This window comes from Schistocerca gregaria, chromosome X (genome assembly GCF_023897955.1).
Source record: "Schistocerca gregaria isolate iqSchGreg1 chromosome X, iqSchGreg1.2, whole genome shotgun sequence".
NCBI lineage: Eukaryota > Metazoa > Arthropoda > Insecta > Orthoptera > Acrididae > Schistocerca > Schistocerca gregaria.
The window spans coordinates 161072205-161093991 of record NC_064931.1 but is presented as its reverse complement, the minus strand read 5'-3'; positions in this window follow the sequence as shown (position 1 = coordinate 161093991).

Genomic DNA, 21787 nt, shown 5'->3' with positions numbered 1-21787 from the left:
ACCCATTTGTTGACACATGGGCAATTCACTCTGGCCACAAAAGCTTTTCCACAGGCATTGACAGCATTACGCACAATACTGCTGCTGCTGCAACAACAACAACAACTACTACTACTACTACTACTACTACTGACATACAATACAACTCACCTCACGAAAGCATTCTACAGATGTTCAAATGGACAGCACTAGCCAGGGCGAATTGGGGTCTTAGCACACTCAACTGCTGCTACCGCTCACATACCGAAAATATCATACTGTACACTCCTTGTCACATGAAATTTCCGTAGCAGGTGGTATGAACTCACATAATAAGGACATTGTACAGTAGTTTCCACTGCAACATTTTGCACAAATGCCAACTGTCTATTAACACATCACAGATAATGTGAAAAAAGAATCACATTTCGTTATTATTCTGACATGGATAGTGAAAAAAAAGAAACTTTCTCACCTGCTTTAATCTATAATGTCGTTGAATATGACTGATACAGACCACTCATCGAAAATCCGAAAAAAGTCAGCTAGTGCTCAATCTGCAAGACCGACACAACAGTAGAACTTTTACATCTAAGGGCTTTCTGATTTTAAATGGAGACAACTGACACACGAAATGCAAAAAAATCGAATTTTCACATTAAACCTGGTCTAAGCTATACGTAACTGTTATGGTTCTAGTAGGACATATACTGTTTGTCCACACCTTCACCCCAAAAATGTAGTAAATATAGCAGTATGAAATGCATGAAAGTGTTGCGGTACTGCTGTTTGCCAATACTTATAATCTGGCCGCTAGTGGATCTAAACATAGCTCTTTGCACTAATTCAGCATCAAGTTTTTTTTCGGTGTTGTGGTGTGTGCGTTTGTGGAAAAAAACTTATAATGTACGGATATATCAGAAGAAGAGGTTGACCACTATGAAATAATAATTAACGTAACACTGCAACAGAAGGAAGGATGGAAAATATGAAAGCTGTTTATCTATTACTTAACTTTTTTTCGTTCATGTTCAGCAAGCTAGGAATTAAAAACGGCGGTGGCGCTGACGCGGACATACTGTTCCGCCATAGCAATAAAGTAATAGATTTATTAACTGCACAGTATAATCTGTATAAATATTTTTCACGATTACTAGCATAGTTGGTATGTATGACTGTGTGAGTGACTATCATGTTTATTGCTATAATGCGTTACATCATTAGCGAACCTACTCCAACTCTCAAATTTTCAGTATGTGCATGTAAAAGTGCACTTGCAATTTTTGTTATAACAGTAAATCCCGAAGCCTGAACTACACTCCTGGAAATGGAAAAAAGAACACATTGACACCGGTGTGTCAGACCCACCATACTTGCTCCGGACACTGCGAGAGGGCTGTACAACCAATGATCACACGCACGGCACAGCGGACACACCAGGAACCGCGGTATTGGCCGTCGAATGGCGCTAGCTGCGCAGCAGTTGTGCACTGCCGCCGTCAGTGTCAGCTAGTTTGCCGTGGCATACGGAGCTCCATCGCAGTCTTTAACACTGGTAGCATGCCGCGACAGCGTGGACGTGAACCGTATGTGCAGTTGACGGACTTTGAGCGAGGGCGTATAGTGGGCATGCGGGAGGCCGGGTGGACGTACCGCCGAATTGCTCAACACGTGGGGCGTGAGGTCTCCACACTACATCGATGTTGTCGCCAGTGGTCGGCGGAAGGTGCACGTGCCCGTCGACATGGGGCCGGACCGCAACGAATCACGGATGCACGCCAAGACCGTAGGTTCCTACGCAGTGCCGTAGGGGACCGCACCGCCACTTCCCAGCAAATTAGGGACACTGTTGCTCCTGGGGTATCGGCGAGGACCATTCGCAACCGTCTCCATGAAGCTGGGCTACGGTCCCGCACACCGTTAGGCCGTCTTCCGCTCACGCCCCAACATCGTGCAGCCCGCCTCCAGTGGTGTCGCGACAGGCGTGAATGGAGGGACGAATGGAGACGTGTCGTCTTCAGCGATGAGAGTCGCTTCTGCCTTGGTGCCAATGATGGTCGTATGCGTGTTTGGCGCCGTGCAGGTGAGCGCCACAATCAGGACTGCATACGACCGAGGCACACAGGGCCAACACCCGGCATCATGGTGTGGGGAGCGATCTCCTACACTGGCCGTACACCTCTGGTGATCGTCGAGGGGACACTGAATAGTGCACGGTACATCCAAACCGTCATCGAACCCATCGTTCTACCATTCCTAGACCGGCAAGGTAACTTGCTGTTCCAACAGGACAATGCACGTCCGCATGTATCCCGTGCCACCCAACGTGCTCTAGAAGGTGTAAGTCAACTACCCTGGCCAGCAAGATCTCCGGATCTGTCCCCCATTGAGCATGTTTGGGACTGGATGAAGCGTCGTCTCACGCGGTCTGCACGTCCAGCACGAACGCTGGTCCAACTGAGGCGCCAGGTGGAAATGGCATGGCAAGCCGTTCCACAGGACTACATCCAGCATCTCTACGATCGTCTCCATGGGAGAATAGCAGCCTGAATTGCTGCGAAACGTGGATATACACTGTACTAGTGCCGACATTGTGCATGCTCTGTTGCCTGTGTCTATGTGCCTGTGGTTCTGTCAGTGTGATCATGTGATGTATCTGACCCCAGGAATTTGTCAATAAAGTTTCCCCTTCCTGGGACAATGAATTCACGGTGTTCTTATTTCATTTTCCAGGAGTGTATATGTTTCAACCGTAGGGGAGTGGATGGCAGAATAGCATAGCGGGAACGAATCAGCCAAATACGAGAAGTTTTCAATGATAAAGAATCTAATAACGAGACATATTAAGAAGTAGGTGTGGTTCAGACGTAAAAGAGGAAGTGAAGTTTGCTGTAATGGATTAACATCATGAAGACAGGATCAGAAACACGTCAAACCAGTGAAACTAGTGAGCTAGGGAAGGCTGTACTAGCAGTGAAACGGAAATGCAATCAACGAACAGTCGTTGCGTTGATACTGTAACTGTGTTGGACATCTGGTCAGTACGGTGACTCCCATGAATCACGAGGAATATTTCGATGCCACCTATTTCCGTTATTGTGGTGTCGATTGGTATATTTGCTCGAAGTAGGTTCACAGGAAGTGCACAGGCTATCTAACGTCGGCTCTGCGATCGTACCCACGTTCATGTCACAAAATCTTGGAATGCACCGATGTTGTACATGGTGCCCTGCATGTATGACTTCCCTCTAATTGCTTCTGCTCATAAGGTGCGTCCAGAAACTGGTTATTCTTCGCCATGTCTGTATGAAAATACTGAATCAGGTCTCGAAACTTTGATTCAGCATATGGATCCATCATTAAGGTTCTTAACTTTACGAGCCTTTGTTTGTGTTCCACATTTACCTGCTCCATCTTCTCAGAAATATAAACGTGCGTCCAGAAATATCAAGCCAGTGGTCGGCAGCTGACTGCAACGAATAAATGGTTCAAATGGCTCTGAGCACTATGGGACTTAACATCTATGGTCATCAGTCCCCTAGAACTGAGAACTACTTAAACCTAACTAACCTAAGGGCAGCACACAACACCCAGTCATCACGAGACAGAGAAAATCCCTGACCCCGCCTCGAATCGAACCCGGGCGTGGGAAGCGAGAACGCTACCGCACGACCATGCAACAAACAGCCGTGCATTCTACAAGAGATGCAGGTGGGTGCAGTCGAGCTGCATCGCACCTTGTGTTGCTTTCAGTCCGCGAACACGCCGGCAGTTATGAAGATGTATGGCGTCAATGTTTTTCCATCAGAACCGCTCTCCTACAGTCACGGGAAATCACGTCAGATTCCCAACACACACTGACAGTTCTAGAAATGCGTTACAGAATCTGTGACACGTATGCAACTGTGCCTGGAGCCGGAAGACACCTGCCGATATGGCTTCCTGCAGACACTGGTGCACCTGGTGTGGCTCAACTCCCACTCAGTACATACAGGGTGTTACAAAAAGGTACGGCCAAACTTTCAGGAAACATTCCTCACACACAAATAAAGAAAAGATGTTATGTGGACCCGTGTCCGGAAACGCTTAATTTCCATGTTAGAACTCATTTTAGTTTCGTCAGTATGTACTGTACTTCCTCGATTCAACGCCAGTTGGCCCAATTGAAGGAAGGTAATGTTGACTTCGGTGCTTGCGTTGACATGCGACTCATTGCTCTACAGTGCTAGCATCGAGCACATCAGTACGCAGTATCAACAGGTTAGTGTTCAACACGCACGTGGTTTTGCAGTCAGTGCAATGTTTACAAATGCGGAGTTGGCAGATGCCCAAGTGATGTATGGATTAGCAAGGGGCAATAGCCGTGGAGCGATACGTTTGTATCGAGACAGATTTCCAGAACGAAGGTGTCCCGACAGGAAGACGTTCGAAGCAATTGATCGGCGTCTTAGGGAGCACGGAACATTCCAGCCTATGACTCGCGACTGGGGAAGACCTAAAACGACGAGGACACCTGCAATGGACGAGGCAATTCTTTGTGCAGTTGACGATAACCCTAATGTCAGCATCAGAGAAGTTGCTGCTGTACAAGGTAACGTTGACCACGTCACTGTATGGAGAGTGCTACGGGAGAACTAGTTGTTTCCGTACCATGTACAGCGTGTGCAGGCACTATCAGCAGCTGATTGGCCTTCACGGGTACACTTCTGCGAATGGTTCATCCAACAATGTGTCAATCCTCATTTCGGTGCAAATGTTCTCTTTACGGATGAGGCTTCATTCAAACGTGATCAAATTGTAAATTTTCACAATCAACATGTGTGGGTTGACGAGAATCCGCACGCAGTTGTGCAATCACGTCATATACACAGATTTTCTGTAAACGTTTGGGCAGGCATTGTTAGTGATGTCTTGATTGGGCCCCATGTTCTTCCACCTACACTCGATTGAGTACGTTATCATGATTTCATACGGTATACTCTACCTGTGCTGCTAGAACATGTACCTTTACAAGTACGACACAACATGTGGTTCATGCACGATGGAGCTCCTGCACATTTCAGTCGAAGTGTTCGTATGCTTCTCAACAACAGATTTGGTGACCGATGGATTGGTAGAGGCGGACCAATTCCATGGCCTCCACGCTCTCCTGACCTCAACCCTCTTGACTTTCATTTATGTGGGCATTTGAAAGCTCTTTTCTACGCACCCCCAGTACCAAATGTAGAGACTCTTCGTGCTCGTATTGTGGACGGCTCTCATACAATACGCCATTCTCCAGGGCTGCATCAGCGCATCAGGGATTCCATGCGACGGAGGGTGGATGCATGTATCCTCGCCAACGGAGGACATTTTGAGCATTTCCTGTAACAAAGTGTTTGAAGTCACGCTGGTACGTTCTGTTGCTGCGTGTTTCTATTCCATGATTAATGTGATTTGAAGAGAAGTAATAAAATGAGCTCTAACATGGAAAGTAGGCGTTTCCGGACACATGTCCACATAACGTATTTTCTTTCTTTGCGCGTGAGGAATGTTTTCTAAAAGTTTGGCCTTTCCTTTTTGTAACACCCTGCATACACAGCAGCAACTGCGTAGAAATGGATGTAACTGTTTCATGTTGCCAGAGCCACATTCACGAGATTGAGTGATAGCTGCCGATCACAGCAGTATCAGTTACACCTCTACTAGCGACCGCAGAAATAAAATGCATGACAATGTTGTTTTTTTACCAGAATCGCTTTCCACGCTATCGTGACAGTTCCTCAGTCACACCAGGATCACGTGTTCTACGTGTGTAGAAAGGAGTACCGTGTATTTCCATGGAAATACACTGCACATGCCAATATGCGTTTTGCAGAAGAAAAGTAATATTCTTGCTGACAAGCTCAGTGATACACAGATGCACAAATAGGATTACTGGGGTATCTGGACAACATGATTATTGTACATGTGTACAGCTACAGGAGCATGTCGACACGAATTCATTGTCTCTACGAGAGCCTAACACTATCAGTAGTGGGAATAGCTTTCTGAAACCCCTCACAAAGCTTGCGACTTTACCGATAGATGTGTGGTTCCCCAGCATAAAGACGAGAAAAGTCCTTACACCTTACAGGGAGGCCATAATTGTGGCGCTGGTAGACAAAAAGTTTTTCTTCCACAACATTTTTCAAACATGATGGTGGGACAATAAATAGCACTCATCGTGTCTTTCATCAGTGAGTGTCTATTGGTTCAAATGGCTCTGAGCACTATGGGACTTAACATCTCAGGTCATCGGTCCGCTAGAACTTAGAACTATTTAAACCTGACTAAACTAAGGACATCACACACATCCATGCCCGAGGCAGGATTCGAACCTGTGACCGTAGCGGTCGTGCGGTTCAAGACTGAAGCACCTAGAACCGCTCAGCCACATGGGCAGGCGAGTGTGTATTGCTTCACAGCGAGACAAGATACACTTCTGATGGAGGTCGAGTCGATACTACAACACAAAAAAATTATTAGACGACTTTAAACAATCTAAACTAGTTAATTTCGATACATTGAAACTATGCATGTCCACATGAATATCGCTGTGTATTTATTACTGTCGCTGAATGTTATAACTGTTATAACTTGATACAATACAGAATGATAGTCAGATCTCAACATACAATTGACTACAAACTGTTATCAACTATTCCGACTAATAGTTCTGTTAGGTTGCAGCCGGATCTGAGCTAAGACGGTGCTATTGTCGTAGGCAATGATTACAGAGTGGACTCAGCAGCACTGCACTCTAACATAAGTAAGCTTCTGTATGCGGTGGAGTGTGGAAACTGCTGAGCACTCAACATTGTCAACGCCATTCATTCGTTGCTGCATTTGGCAGAAACTGTTTTTTAGTCTGTGGTGCCGTTGTGCGGTATCAGCTACGAACGTCGTCGTGTAATGCTGGGTCACATGGCGACAGCAGTGGGAGGCGGGAGGAGGTCCAGATACAGATGCAGGTGAGGAGACAAGGACTCTAGCAATGGCTGATGGCACCTTCCTCTCCACACCCCGGTATCCCTTCGTGAGTGACTGGGAACAGCAACCAGAAAACTGGTCACAGAGTGTATGACCACGTATGGGGATGTGGACACTGTGGCCGGGAGGACAGCAGGCCGAACTCCAGGGGCGTCGTGATGGCTGTCCAGGGCTGGTGCCTCTAAGGGCATTGATTTGGGATGCAGGACCAGAGGTGATGCGGATGACGACATCAGTGGTAGTGGCACGTCGGTCTGCACTGGCAACACTCTGGATGGTGCTGACCGCAGAAACGTTCTGGGTCTGTGGGCAAAAACTCTGCACCAGAATCATTGACATAAGAGCGCCACAACTGGTCTGGCGACGCCAGTGTATCCCAGAAGAATCTTGAATGATGCAAGAGGAATGATCCAATACTTGTGTGATGACACCGTGCACCCAGCACTGTTTATTGCCAAATACTTTAAACAAAACTTAGTCCTATGGCTGAAACTTTGTTTGATCCGTTAGAACGAACTGTTTCCACTGATGCTGCAGAAGATGCGATAGGTGACGATGACCGCGTAATAATTCTACCGGTGACTTCCCATCATACGGAACTGTAGGAGGAAAGAAAAATCTTTAAGGCCTGCTGCCGTGTGTGGTTTCTGCACGTGACTTTTCAATGCTCAAACGTACCGTTCAGCTTCACCATTAGATCAAGGGCGAAAAGGAGAAATAATTACATGGTGTACACAGTTTTCGGCACGAAACTGTCGAAAATGGACCTCCACGAATGGTGGTCTGTTTCCCGAGACTAGGATTTTGGAGGAAACCTTCACGACAAAAAATAGAAGACAAATCCGATACATTACCAGCAGTAGTGGTGGATTTCATGGGGACTACAAAAGGAAATTTAGTGTATGCATTGACAACTGACAACCGTCACGTGTTCCAGAATGGACCCTCAACATGAATGTGTGTATGTTCCCGTGCTACAGTTGGACATGGCCATTGAAAAATTCGTTGGGTGGAATAGGTTGATGCTCTACGAAAACATTCCAACGAGAGGTCATATACTGAATTTGGGCATCCGTACCCTACCAAGTATAATTACGTTGGGTGACTTGCTTTGTGTGAACTAGGCCCCAATGACCTTGATGTAACGAAGACAAAATCTCGCTGAAGGTAATGAGGAATCACAACCTATGCACAATCACTCTCTGTACGCAACAGCAGAACAGCTGACTGTGTGGATAGTGTGCGATGATGCAAAAAACAGTGATGCACCAGTTGGCCACTTTGGGTACCTGTATTGCAAAACTAGTTGAAGAGATAGGTCAGAACCAGTTGCTCCACAGTATGCTGAAAGTCAAGATGAATATTTTGAACAATCTCAAAATTTTCAGTATCAATTTGATAACATGATGTCTCAGACAGATCAAATGCTGTGTTAGCACTGGCCAGTAACTGAGACAACAAATCAGCGATTGAATGTTACACAGTGGGCCTGTACAAAAACCTGTACTGTTAATCAAACAACAGAGCCCAACACTGCAATTTTTGCATTGTCTGTGGAGGGAGAGGCTCGGAACGATTAAACAAAGCCATTAAAGGCCGATGATGAGTAAACAAATAGAACTTCTGACCATGCAAATATCGATGGAACTTGGTAAAATCATAGACAACACAGCACCTATTTTTTAAGTTGACTGTAATTGCATTGCTCTTGTTGAGAGTTTTCGAGGCAAAAGTAATGGGCCTATCAGATGGCCCATTTCTATGAGAAAACACAGCTCAAATCCCGTAAGAGAATGCATTTGCACCTAAGACAACAAGCTTGGTTGGATCAAAGTCAATGGGACAACGGTTACTTAACAGTGCGTCCTTTAATCGCTGAAATGCTTCCTGACGTTCTTGGGACAACATAAATAGCCCAACATTGTCATTTTTGCACTGTCCATACAGCATAGCCCAGCCCGTTCAGCAGGGCAAAAATCTGGCCAGCGTTTGCAATAACCTTAATGAAATACATTAATTTGCCTGTGACGGCATGTAAGTCCTTGATGGTATGGCGCACCAGCAAATCCTTAATCACACAAATGTATATCCTGTGCAGTTACGATACGTCCTAAACACTCAATTTCTCTGTGGAAGAATGAGCACTATTCGTTGTTACACTCCAAGAAAGCCACACTAAACATTCTAAATTTGCCAAATGCTCAGCAGGTATACGACAGTAGTTGGGCAATGGCGTAGTCGCCCCTCTCTGCATTGTTGCCACAAATTTTCAACATGGTGGATGCGCGATGCCCACCATAGATGTGGCAATGTCGCACTCCCCTCCCACTTCCCTCTCCCTTCTCCTTCCCAGCCCCCGCCCCTCCCATCTCGAAATTGACAGCAAAAGGACTCAGTCAGTGCTGGGGTGCTGGATAGCACAGATGAAAGTCTTTATTTTGTATGCATTGCTTCCCTTCCCTTCTCTCCTCCATCTGGAAAGGGAAAGAAATGGCGGGAAATTCGCTCAGTCTGTGTCTTGCTGCTGAACCGGGAATCTCATGATGGTAGATTAATATAACATGCACAAAGCACTGTTTAAACTATTTGTTTGAGAATATTGTTTATTTATTTCTGAAATTGCAATACAACTCGAAATTGATGTTGGTGTTTTAAGCAATTTAGATGATGTCACACAATTGTGATACTTTTCTTTATTTTGATAACGAAACGAACCACATAACTACACTGCCCCAGATTGCGCTAAACATACCCGAAAAAGTGCTCCTGCATCAGAGTCGTACCCACTGAAAGTAGCCCTGTACGGGGCCACTCACACCAGCCACCACCAACTGCAGGTCTGCACAATGAGCACTTCCTGTAGATCTGGAAATACCTGCACCCTTCCTCCTCATTTCTGGTGCACTTTCGTTTATTGTGGCACACAGATACTCCTTGTCATTGAACACGAACTGCTTTAGGGCTTTGGTGTTTAAGCAATGTGCAGAATATCGTCACGTACATATCTTGAAGACGTCACAGGAACTAAGTGTGCCACAGCACAAAGAAAGAGAGAGAGAGAGAGAGAGCTTTGCAGATTGCGCAAGAATATTTAAACAGTTTGCGATGTAATTACATGTTCTATTCCAAATGCACAGCCACACTTGAACGTGGACTCTAAAAAGATCGTGGCACACTTGTGACACTTCACGCGCTTTTGTGGGAAATACCACATCCTTCCCTTGCCCGTAAGCATGAGTTGCTTCAGGAGTTACTAAATCCAATTGAATACATCTCTAAAACACTTTCAAAAAGATCGCTGCTCAGTAATTTGCTTCAATTTTGTGACGTGTACCACCACATTTCAACACAGACTCTAAAAAGATTGCGGCACCACTTTCCACACACGATGCCATATGATCTTGGGAAACTTGTGTTTGAAAGGGTTGGGTGTTCGACACATTTGTATGTGTCACGTACAGCCTTTGTTTGGAGTATATGTGGAATGGGTAAGGAGTGCAGGATGTAACTTAATTCAAGAAAGAAGTGCCGAAAGTGATAAAATGGGGGGTGGAATATCTGATAACATGACTGGGGGCTGACATGGAGACTGGCGCGTATTCATGCAAAAGTGGTCCGGTCAGGCTCGTTGGGCAGCGACGCCAGACTTTCAGTTGCGAGCTAACAAAAAGTGCCATAACTCTGTCTGTAACATGGAATAAGCCCACTCCACCACGCTCCTGCAGGAGGGCAAGGGACGAATATTGAATTGTCAATATACAACACACGAGAGTAATCGGAACGGGGAGCACTTGTGCCACATTAGGGATGCGTGAGGCATGGTAAACATTTATGTATTGCGCACACTGTAGAATGTCGAGGGATCTAAGTCAGTGGTCCACAAGGCTCCACCACGCTCCTGCAGGAGGGCAAGGGACGAATATTGAACTGTCAATATACAACACATGAGAGTAATCAGAACGGGGAGCACTTGTGCCACATTAGGGATGCGTGAGGCATGGTAAACATTCATGTATTGCGCACACTGTAGAATGTCGAGGGATCTAAGCCAGTGGTCCACAAGGCCAGCCCTGACAGTTTGGAGAAAATGCCTACTGTTGGTTGCCACTGAACAACAGAGGTCATTCATAACATCAATGCCCAAATAGTGTACGCTGGTGGCCACACCTAGATGGGAGACATATCTCTCAGGTACACCCTCTCCAATGAGCAGAACCTTCGATTTGGAAATGTTAAAAGAACTGCCCAATGCTTCCCCATATGGCGAAACCCAAGTCGGAGCCACACGAACATCGTCTTCTTTAAAGATGTAGAGGAATAAATCGTCAGCACAGATTGTGAAACAGAAGCGGTTCCCACGCAATGCCATGCCCACCAGGCATTGACGAAGCCCCTGAAGTAGGGGCTCTAATGCCAAAGCATTCAGTATCGTGGAAAGTGGACAACCCTGTCGGACAGAGTGCTCGATCGCTAGACCTGCCTTTGTGAAACAGGTCGGAGAGTGGCTGCTGTCCGCTGAGGGTGCTCTGACTACACATCAAGCCAGCATGTATGGGCGGCGGTCGACTCATTTACGTTGGCCGCGGTGGATGACCGACAGACCTTGTGGGAAATATCTAGTGCTGCAACTACATAGGATGCGTATGCTTAGGTTTTTTTGGGATCTGTCTGTCTTCGAGGAATATGTATGAATGTCTGGTGGATGATAGCTAAATGCAAGATGTAGCAGTGATGATTTTGTATGGTGCAGGATACAAATTGTGTTTTCTGCATCGATATGATATGGTGGTACGATCGTTTGTGGTGGTACAGCATGGTTGGAGATCAGTTTCACGCTGAAAAATTAAAGCTTACCTCGACAGTAGCAGAGCAGTGTAACTGATGAAGTGTTTTTGGCGGTACTTTAAGTATTTCATAATCTGTAGACCACTTTTTCAAGGTTGAACTCTCAGTGCAATATGACTGCTCCATATTTTTCAATCTGTACAAAATAATTTTCGCTGTAATTCTTGCAATTTTTCCGTCTCTAGAAAGTGGAAGACAGTGCTCCCACACCAGCAGAGCAATGTGACGTGTAAATTCAGTAAGAACCAATCTGAATGCTAAATTCACAGGAAGTTGCACGTCCGAGAGTCAGAAACATTCACTATTGGCCATTAAAATTGCTACACCACGAAGAAACGTGCTACAGACGCGAAATTTAACTGACAGGACGGAGATACTGTGATATGCAAATGATTAGCTTTTCAGAGCATTGACATCTACAGTCACATCTACAGTGACATCTACAACGTGCTGAGATGAGGCAAGTTTCCAACCGATTTCTCATACACAAACAGTAGTTGACCGGCGTTGCCTGGTGAAACGTTGTTGTGATGCGTCGTGTAAGGAGGAGAAATGCGTACCATCACGTTTCCGACTTTGATAAAGGTCGGATTGTAGCCTATCGCGATTGCGGTTTATCGTATCGCGACATTACTGCTCGCGTTGGTCAAGATCCAATGACTGTTAGCAGAATATAGACTCGGTGATTTCAGGAGGGTAATACGGAATGGCGTGCTGGATCCCAACGGCCTCGTATCACTAGCAGTCGAGATGACAGGCATCTTATCCGCATGGCTGTAACGGATCGTGCAGCCACGTCTCGAACCCTGAGTCAACAGATGGGGACGTTTGCAAGACAACAACCATCTGCATGAACAGTTCGACGACGCTTGCAGCAGCATGGACTATCAGCTTGGAGACCATGGCTGTGGTTACCCTTGACACTGCATCACAGACAGGAGCGCCTGCAATGGTGTACACAACGACGAATCTGAGTGCACGAATGGCAAAACGTCATTTTTTCGGATGAATCCAGGTTCTGTTTACAGCATCATGACGGTGGCATCCGCACATTGGAAGCGTGTATTCGTCATCGCCGTACTGGCGTATCACCCGAGTGATGGTATGGGGTGCCATCGGTTACACGTCTCGGTCACCTCTTGTTCGCATTGACGGCACACTGAACAGTGGACGCTACATTTCACCCGTGGCTCTATCTTTCATTCGATCCCTGCGAAACCCGTACATTTCAGAAGGAAAATCCACGACCGCATGTTACAGGTCCAGTACGGGCCTTTCTGGATACAGAAAATGTTCGACTGCTGCCCTGGCCAGCACAGTCTCCAGATCTCTCACCAATTGAAAACGTCTGGTCAATGGTGGCCGAGCAACGAGCAATACGCCAGTCACTACTCTTGATGAACTGCAGTATTGTGTTCAAGCTGCATTGGCAGCTGTACATGTACACGCCATCCAAGCTCTGTTTGACTCAACGCCCAGGCATATCAAGGCCGTTATTACGGCCAGAGGTGGTTGTTCTGGGTACTGATTTCTCAGGATCTATGCACCCAAACTGCGTGAAAATGTAATCACATGTCAGTTCTAGTATAATATATTTGTCCAATGAAACCTGTTTATCATCTGCATTTCTTCTTGGTGTAGCAATTTTAATGGCCAGTAGTGTATATAACTAATGCTATGCGTGCGAAGCCGAGAAGGGTAGCTTCATCATTGAGATTCATAAGAGAAAGTAGCTTGCTTTATACAACAACGAAAATTTGGATACACCTGGAAGTTTCACATTAAAACTACATAACTGCCAACTTCTCTCGGTCCTGTAATGAAAAATGAAATTGCAGTTTTTTTGTTATTTAATAACACCACGTGCTGTATTGATTTAAATGAACATATTTGATCTCGACTACCTAACAAGAATTGTTGCAAATTATTCCGTTTTAATTACTACGAATCAACTAATTTCGGATCAAGTTTGCCTCGTCCATTCGAGATAACGTTCTATGACGCACTGAAATTTCTTTCGCTAGTCACATTTGAGGCGGGAACATAAAATATTCTTCTCGCTAATTAGATAGCTTGGGAAAGACACTATAGATGCACTTCCTCTTCTCAAGCAGATCTTCGTCGTCACCACTATACATTTGGGTTAAAAACAAGTCAACCTCATCAATTGATTGAATATGACATGGCCTACTCTAGTTACTCCAAAAACAGACTTTTTTTTGCTGTTGAGCATGGCTGACCTTCTCTCAACGGTACCGAAATAAATATTTGAATGGGTGATTGTTAAAAGGTATCGAAGTCATATTCTTCACTTTTTGATATACTTGTATTTTCGCAATCGATAAGCGTTTAAAAACGTTTTAGTGTCAAAACATGTTTCAGTCAAGTTTTCTCTCTATGTTACAGCCAGTGCCTTGTCTAAAGTGTGTCAAAAGCTGCCTGTAAGCGACTCTGGTCACTTTTAACACTCATCCATTGGCGACACTGCAAATTGTTTTCTGCATCTGACTCTTCCTGCTTCCTTTGTTTGTCGTGCTGCTGAATTTATTATGTACATGAGGCGAGCTGGACGGTTCACATATTCTCTTAATGAAACTGCTAAAAAGATAAAGAAATTAATGTCGTGCCCTTGCCGACACGTGCAGGTTTAAAATGATTAAACAGTTTTTTCCCCTTTATGTAGACAATCATAAAACCATAAATTCAGTGTGATAAAACGTCCCATTACGTCCATTAGGAAATGTGACTAAATCTACACTCTACGTGAGGTTTGCGAGCTTATAACTAATGCTGAGAAAAAACATTCAGGGACAATTACGCCGATCGATACCGAAATGATCATTTGGTGTTCTACTTGGTGGCCTACTTGTTATAAGAAGTTGTCAACCTCTCTTGAAACGAGATGCCTTCCACAAAATGAAACAGTGCAATTTGGTATTTCCAAATATGATTATTTAGAGTTCTTTCATGAGCACAAAAGGATTGTAAAAACAGATGAGTGCATAAGGTTAGGTGGTTTTCAAAGTCTGAATACTTCTATTTTCAAATAAAACTAACGGAATACTGTTATCTTTACCTAGTCAAGAAGCTTATCCACAAGGAAAAATAACTTTAAAAACTAACAGGACTCCACCAAAATATTCAGTGTATAAAAAACAAAGCGCTACAGCTGGCACTCGAGGTACAAACCTTAGACAGCACTGTTATCTGTAGTACAGAGCACTGGTGTAAAGAAAGTGAAATCTTATCTATTAATTTACCCTTATATGTCCAACCATGATCTTACTGCAGAAACACAATAAAAGGTGGAGGATCATGTATTTACGTTAAGAACGGTATTGAATTTAAAGTTAGAAATGATATTATCATGCTAAGTGTAGACAAAGACTTTGAAGTGTCAGCAATAGAGATAGTTGCTATAAATATACCCAAGAAACTAACTATATTATGTGTATACCGTTCTTCCAGTGGTAAATTGGGGATATTCTTTTCAAAACTTACACACAGCCACAAACTAACGTTGACTCTGAAACACAATATCCTTTTGCGACTTTAACATAAATACAGTTAAAACAGATGACACCAATAACACATTTATGAATACCCTAAATAGTTTTGGCATGTCATCACTAGTCAACTGTGCAACAAGAATAACCACACATTCATCATCTCCCATTGACCATGTAGCTGCAGATGCAGGCAGAGAAAATTGTGATGCACTTGTTAAAAATCTGGGACTGTCTGACCATCTATGTCAGATTATAAAAGTAAAAGCTTGTATTAAAAAAAAAAGGATCAAAACTGCATGTATATAAAAGAGTCTACTCTCCCTCAGCATTGCAAGAGTTTTCCTTAAAGTTAACACGTGAAAGTTGGGAAGGAGTGTATATAGAAACTAAAGTGAATAGCAAATTCTCCAATTTTATGTCTCAGTTTAAATTAAAATTTGAAGAAACATTTCCCAAAGCATTAATTCATTTTGGAACACCCACCAACAATTAATGGATTACTAAAAGAATTAGAAAATGTGCTCGAACTTGTAAATACCTAAACTCCGTTAAAAAGGACAATAGTGATCCAAATTGTTTTTACTGCTACAAAAACTACAAAAGGATCTGCAGGAAGGTACTCTAAACTGCAAAACAATCAGCCAAAAAATTTAGCCAACAATAAAAGTAAAGCTACATGGGCTGTAGTGAGACAAGAAACAGGAACTATGAAGCAGAGAGGTACAAACACACAAATCAAGAACAAGGAAAACTTAGAAAGTAGCTCGAAAGAACTAGCAAATTATATGAATACCTGCTCTAGCAACATTGCAACGAAGTTTCAGAAAATTTTTCCAAAAAGTGCTAATCAACCAATACACAAACATATAGCAAACTCAATGGTATTGCTTCCAACTCCTGACGAGAAAGTATGCAATGTTGTAAGACAATTAAAGAAGAAAAACTGAACAGGTTTAGGTGAAAACTCAATGTGTGTGCTGAAAAAATGCATAAATTGTATCAAAGCTCCACTAACAGAAATCATAAACGAATCCTTCAAAGCTGGTTGCTTCCCTGACTATCTGAAGCATCCCAAAAATCACAAGAAAGGTGACGTAGAAAACGTTGAGAACTACAGACCAACAGCCCCATTGTAATGCCTGAGGTGACAGAAACAATAATGAAAAATAGGCTTATGAGCTGTCTAAGTATATTTGACATCCTCTGCAATGACCAGCATTGTTTCAAACCTGGTAGAGGTACAGAATCTGCAATACCGCAATTTACAAAAATAGTCTTAGAAGCACTACATGAGAACAGCTATGTAACTGGCCTTTTCCTAGACCTGTCTAAGGCATTTGATACAGTTGACCTCCAGAAGCTTTCACATAACTTAGATGCACTAGGAGTTAGGGGAGTGGTTCTCAAATGGTTTCGTTCATATCTAGAAAACATTATATTTATTTATTTATTTATTTATTTATTTATTTATTTATTTATTGGGGTCCCTCAAGGAACTGTACTGGGGCCAGTATTGTTTCTGGTACATACAAATGATTTCCCACAACATATCAGCCATGGAGAGAAGATACTGTTTGTTGATGACAGCAACATAGTAATCACCAGTAAGACACCAGCACAAATGCTGGAAAATTCAACTGAATTGCTGAGGGATGTTCACAAATGGTCTCAGGAAAACAAAGTAACTCTCAACATAAAGAAAACAAATACAATATGCTTTTGAATGGACAGAAGACAGAGTCCCTTAAATTTGAAACAAGATAACACCTGCATAGATAATGTACTTACAACAAAAGTCTTTAGGTTGCACATTGACAGCCATATGAAGTGGAATCAACATGCTACGAAACTCTAGATAAAGATATCCACAACATGGTATGCACTTAGAGTCCTTGTATCCGCATGCAGTAATGAATGTTTGAGAACTGTATACTTTAGTTATGTTCATTCAGTAATCAGTTATGGTATTATTTTCTGGGGAAACAGTGCTCAGAATTTACAAACAGTATTTAAAATACAAAAGAGAGCAGTAAGAATTATAAAGAAAAGCAGTAAGTGGTCCCATTGCAGAGAACTTTTCAAAATGTTTTCTAACTGTTCCTTCTAAATTTATATTCCAAACCGTAGTGTATATCAAGAAAAATATAGAAAATTATAGCACAAACAGCAGTTTTCATAGCTATAGTACAAGAACAAGTCACTTTCTTCACGTAGACAGGGAGAATAAATATAAGACTCAAAATAGCTTCTTGTATGAAGGTATAAAACTGTATAATAAACTGCCGCAGAAAATAAAAGAAACAGATAACATGTATGGCTTTAGGAAAAATCTTACATTGTTTTTGCAGGAACACATGCTTTTACACTATAAGTAAATTCCTTAGTACAAAATGATTGTAAAATAACTTATGACATAATGTTTAACTACATGTAACAACAAACTATATAAATAGATTAATGTACGCAAACTAACAACATCCATACATTTTAAAATGTCCACAGATGGCTAAATACATAAATAAATAGTAAAACAAGATTTAAAGAGAGTTGTGTAATATATTCTAGAGAAACACAAAGGATTTTACAGTCAGTATTTACTGTGGCCAGTGGCTCCTGTTTCTCTCGATGATAATGAATAAGGTTCAGAAAAACAACACTCTGTAATCTAATAATGATCATTAACTATTAAAGATTTTTGTTTGTAATATGAGACAACAGATATTACTCATTATTTAATAAAAACCTGCAGCTGCAGTATTTGAAGCAAAAACTTCCTGTAAATTTTATTCTATGTTACAAGTCAATAAGAGAAAATAATTTTTTCTCGTTTCCTATTACGTATTAAACACCAAAATCGTAACTAATTGTAGGTCTATGTATATCTTTTTATACATACTTCTATCAAGGCACTATTTAATAACACACAAGTAAAAATAAGTTTATTATGTTTCCTCAAAGCTACAAAAAAAGCGATTTTCAACAATCACCCTTTCATTTATAGATAACACAGAAATAGTGTAAGATATTACTGCCACATTATAATTTTATTCTAGCTTATCAGAAACTGATATTTCAACACATGTTTAACGCACAGTACCAGTGTATTTAACGTCTCACCTCTATGGCCCGTTTCATGCAGAGACACTGGTGCCAGTCAGCAGCGACAGTCACTGACAGATACGTTCGTTTGAACTGGATCATTCACACCGGGACACTACACCACCTCACAGAGCCACTGTGACCCAGCAGTGAATCACCCTCGTCACATGTGACGGACACCATCGCTGTGTTCATAGCAGTCACTGGCGGACATGCATTAGTTTGGATTGGAGTGTTCTCACTGGGACACAGACCACAGAGACAGCGCTGCAGATTTGCCAACAGACAGGCAGTCATTTCTGAGACAGTGCCGCGAAAAATTCATTATACACTCCTGGAAATGGAAAAAAGAACACATTGACACCGGTGTGTCAGACCCACCATACTTGCTCCGGACACTGCGAGAGGGCTGTACAACCAATGATCACACGCACGGCACAGCGGACACACCAGGAACCGCGGTATTGGCCGTCGAATGGCGCTAGCTGCGCAGCATTTGTGCATCGCCGCCGTCAGTGTCAGCCAGTTTGCCGTGGCATACGGAGCTCCATCGCAGTCTTTAACACTGGTAGCATGCCGCGACAGCGTGGACGTGAACCGTATGTGCAGTTGACGGACTTTGAGCAAGGGCGTATAGTTGGCATGCGGGAGGCCGGGTGGACGTACCGCCGAATTGCTCAACACGTGGGGCGTGAGGTCTCCACAGTACATCGATGTTGTCGCCAGTGGTCGGCGGAAGGTGCACGTGCCCGTCGACCTGGGACCGGACCGCAGCGACGCACGGATGCACGCCAAGACCGTAGGATCCTACGCAGTGCCGTAGGGGACCGCACCGCCACTTCCCAGCAAATTAGGGACACTGTTGCTCCTGGGGTATCGGCGAGGACCATTCGCAACCGTCTCCATGAAGCTGGGCTACGGTCCCGCACACCGTTAGGCCGTCTTCCGCTCACGCCCCAACATCGTGCAGCCCGCCTCCAGTGGTGTCGCGACAGGCGTGAATGGAGGGACGAATGGAGACGTGTCGTCTTCAGCGATGAGAGTCGCTTCTGCCTTGGTGCCAATGATGGTCGTATGCGTGTTTGGCGCCGTGCAGGTGAGCGCCACAATCAGGACTGCATACGACCGAGGCACACAGGGCCAACACCCGGCATCATGGTGTGGGGAGCGATCTCCTACACTGGCCGTACACCTCTGGTGATCGTCGAGGGGACACTGAATAGTGCACGGTACATCCAAACCGTCATCGAACCCATCGTTCTACCATTCCTAGACCGGCAAGGTAACTTGCTGTTCCAACAGGACAATGCAGGTCCGCATGTATCCCGTGCCACCCAACGTGCTCTAGAAGGTGTAAGTCAACTACCCTGGCCAGCAAGATCTCCGGATCTGTCCCCCATTGAGCATGTTTGGGACTGGATGAAGCGTCGTCTCACGCGGTCTGCACGTCCAGCACGAACGCTGGTCCAACTGAGGCGCCAGGTGGAAATGGCATGGCAAGCCGTTCCACAGGACTACATCCAGCATCTCTACGATCGTCTCCATGGGAGAATAGCAGCCTGCATTGCTGCGAAAGGTGGATATACACTGTACTAGTGCCGACATTGTGCATGCTCTGTTGCCTGTGTCTATGTGCCTGTGGTTCTGTCAGTGTGATCATGTGATGTATCTGACCCCAGGAATGTGTCAATAAAGTTTCCCCTTCCTGGGACAATGAATTCACGGTGTTCTTATTTCAATTTCCAGGAGTGTATATTATACTGTAAACACAGTAGCCATGAATTTAGATTTCATTAACACAGAAGATTTGACAAGTGAAGTAGGAAGTCGTCCCGCTATTTGGGACATCAAAAGCGATGACTATAGCAATAAAGTGGTGGCTAGGAGGGTAGTAACCTTCAAGCACATTTGCATCCCTCGCCCTCTTTCCGTCTGCGTCTTAATGCGTTCCGCCATATGGTCCAAAAAGTAGATTTAAAACATTATTCTTAATTACAATTATTTGCGCATATGTGGTTGCAATATTATTGAGGTACAAGTACCCAACACACTATAATTTTAATTGAAAGTTCCAAGCAGTTCAGTGAATACAATAATGTGACTTCTTACAGTTAACATAGTAATAAATGCACAATGCACATCACAAATAAAATGCCAGATGAACAATGAGATCTAACCACATTAACGGTCACGTAACATTTCTAGCAATTACATTCTTTGCTGCTGCCAAGCCACTTCACCTTCAGGGCTAACGAAGTAGTTTGCATAGTCATCTCTGATACTGTTCGCAATATTTCCACCGAGCAATAAACGAGGGAGACATGTCCTGTAATCTCTGAATAGTTAACGTATCCTCAAACGACATAAAGAGTATAAAACAATCCTTTCTCCAGACGATCATGTAGCAGTGGATGTACGTGTAATAAACGTTTTTTCTTCATTCTCCTTCTTCTTCTCCTCCTCCTCCTCCTCCTCCTCAGAAGTACCAACAAAAGTTCCTTCTCGCACGAGTCCATTTCACTAACTAATCAGTTGGCAATAGCCTCAATGTCGGACACCAGTGATCCAGGAGTGTTCACCACAATCACAGGTGATTGTCACTGGCGACTGTCGCCAGTGTCCCAGTGTGAAACGGGCCTATCAGAAAGAGGTACCAGAAGAGCGACCACGGAAGTGTTACTATTTTGTGTAATGGTCGGATTTCGAATTTCTCATCTGCAAGAGAGAGACAGCGATCTTTCAGCACTCTTTATATCTACAGTTAATAGACGATGATACGACAGCTCTATTTCACTGCCAAAATATCGGTGACACTGAAACGGGCGTTTTGAAATTAAGCACGATTTTAATTTTAAGGCCACGCAGCATGTAACTAAACCACCAAACTGTGTCTACAATAATTTATTCGTACCTCAGTACCTTCGGCCCTATATTACAATGACTTTTCAGTTTGTGCACCCATAATAAATCGAACTGAATTGTTTGAAACTTCTCGCATTTCATAGGATGAAGCAAAGTTTTGGAGATGTCTACATGTCCCAATTCTGAACCGACGTTTACAAGCTCCTGACAAAGTGTGAAATTCAATACTTAATGTTAGTGTACATGGACGAAGATCTCTAGCGCACATTCTATGCACATGTTTAACTACTGTACCCTTAACCGAAACAGGTAATGCTTCAAAACTTATACTTTGTTGTTCTGCAGACATGTGCCTTCAGATGAGTAGTGGCAAAACTGTAAGACAGGAGAGGAGAGCATTTTCCTGCAGTACATGTAGGCGACATCCTTGTCAGTCACCAATGAAGAGCTCTCCCAAACATCGTAACAACCACCATCGTTTG